Source organism: Engraulis encrasicolus, chromosome 17 (genome assembly GCF_034702125.1).
Source record: "Engraulis encrasicolus isolate BLACKSEA-1 chromosome 17, IST_EnEncr_1.0, whole genome shotgun sequence".
NCBI classification, from domain to species: Eukaryota; Metazoa; Chordata; class Actinopteri; order Clupeiformes; family Engraulidae; genus Engraulis; species Engraulis encrasicolus.
The window spans coordinates 47534888-47537053 of record NC_085873.1 but is presented as its reverse complement, the minus strand read 5'-3'; the positions used below and the strand labels follow the sequence as shown (position 1 = coordinate 47537053).

The 2166-nt window shown below is 47.0% G+C and overlaps 1 pseudogene; it reads left to right on the top strand.

Annotated features, from left to right (window-relative positions):
• Nucleotides 1-1607, top strand: part of LOC134467075 (basic proline-rich protein-like) — a 4290-nt pseudogene extending 2683 nt beyond the window's left edge.
• Nucleotides 1608-2166: the final 559 nt, after the last annotated feature.

The following is a 2166-nucleotide window of genomic DNA, read 5'->3' as shown; positions in this document are numbered from 1 at the left end:
TTGCAATTTCTCAGATCAATACAATATCGTTACAGACCTATTCTTTAGAGCTCTACTCACTCTCAAATAGAGATGCACAGGATCCAAGATCCGGTTCCGGTTCCGGATCCGGATCCGGCAGGATAATAGGGTTTTTCAGAGGATCCGGATCCGGCAGGATCTTAAGCAGTGGATCCGGTATCCGGCAGTTACCTACAAATCAGGATATGGTGCATCTCTAGCCTAGGTTTTTCAGTCAGTCTTTCACAACCCCAATTGCTGCATGGAGTGAAAGAACTTTGGAAGCGGCCAGTGCAGGCAGTGTGGCAGTAAGCCAATGAGTCTAAAAAATAGTTTGAGCCAACTTTATAAAACAGGCCCATGTGTGCGAGTAGGCTATGTGTTTCAACCCTTTGGTAGGATCCGGTATCCGGTTCCGGATCCGGCAGGATCTTAACCAGTGGATCCGGTATCCGGCAGGATCCTAAAAATCAGGATCCGGTGCATCTCTACTCTCAAACTCACATCACTGTCAGGTACCCACTTTTCAACTCATCACCCCATCCCTCACTCCTTCTCTCTCTCCTCTCTTCAAATCTTTATCTTTCTTTCCTTCCGATATCTTAGCCTCAGCTGAGTGGGGTTGGGGCTTAGCTTCTATACTACTTTATTGTTCAATACTAATAGGGGGCGTTAGCAGGCTTATGATGAGGTCAAAGGGGTGTTGGGTGGCTTATGAGGAGGCCAAGGGGGTGTTTGTTCATAAAAGGTTGAGAACCACTGGTGTACCAGATGGTTAACTCCAGATCCAGTTTTGGACTTGGCCACAGCATAGTGTGTGTATATATATATATATATATATATATATATATATATATGTATATATATAAATACAAATATATATATATATATATTACATTTCTGAAAATAGGGGCCCATGAGGGTGTGGGGCCCACCGGTGAGTCAGTTCTGCGCCGCTAATAATGAAAGGGGCCCTTTAACCCAAAAGTGCCCGGGCCCTATTTCTCCCCCATTTCAGCCCAAACACCAGCATGGGAGGTAGCCTGCCTGCTGTGGCCAAGTCCAAAACTGGATCTGGAGTTAACCATCTGGTACACCAGTGGTTCTCAACCTTTTATGAACAAACACCCCCTTGGCCTCCTCATAAGCCACCCAACATATATATTTACATTTCTGAAAATCGGGGCCCACTAAAATATACATATATATATATTTATTTATTTTTTTTTGTAGAGTGCGGGGCCCACCGGGAAATGCCAGCTATGCCAGATGGCCAGCCCTGCCCTGCTCTGTCTTTTCCTTGCTGGTGTTTGGGCTGTACAGTACAGTTGTAGCCACGGGGAGTTGTATTCTATTCTTCACGGCTGTCAACGCACCCACTCGTCAGACAAATTAATTCCAGCCCTTGTTTACGCTCACTTAGACTGGCGCGTGGGCAAGTTTACATTTGGACATTTGTGTGTGTGTGTGTGTGACTCTGTGTGTGTGTGTGTGTGTGTGTGTGTGTGTGTGTGTGTGTGTGTGTGTCTGTGTGTGTCTGTGTCTGTGTCTGTGTCTGTGTCTCTGTGTGTGTGTGGGTGTATCTGCAGGGCCGTGTTAATACATAGGCTAGATATGCTTGCAGCCTAGGGTCCCCAACCTGCCAGGGGGCCCCTCACAGGCCAAAACTGAAAAGTTGCAGAATTGTGACAAGATGCAGTATTAAAAAATGAATATGTCGTGTTGAGTTCAGTTGATAGACATGTTCATTCCTAGCTCATAATTACTACACTGTCTATGCAAATTTGTCGGGAAATTTGCCCTCCGGGGGCCCCAGAGCAACTTGTAGCCCTGGGGCCCCAGGCCATCTTAATTCGACCCTGTGTGTGTGTGTGTGTGTGTGTGTGTGTGTGTGTGTGTGTGTGTGTGTGTGTGTGTGAGAGAGAGAGAGAGAGGGGAGGGAGAGAGAGAGGGAGCGAGGAGAGGAGAGGGAGAGAGAGAGAGAGGGAGCGAGGAGAGGGGAGGGAGAGAGAGGAAGGGAGAGAGAGAGAGAGGTGAGATGAAGAGCGTGCGGAGAGAGAGAGAGAGAGAGAGATGAGTGTTTACATATACCCCTTCTCCATAAGTGTCAACACACCAACCAATATGAATAGGAATCAAACTTACTGCCCGAATTAAAGAGACACA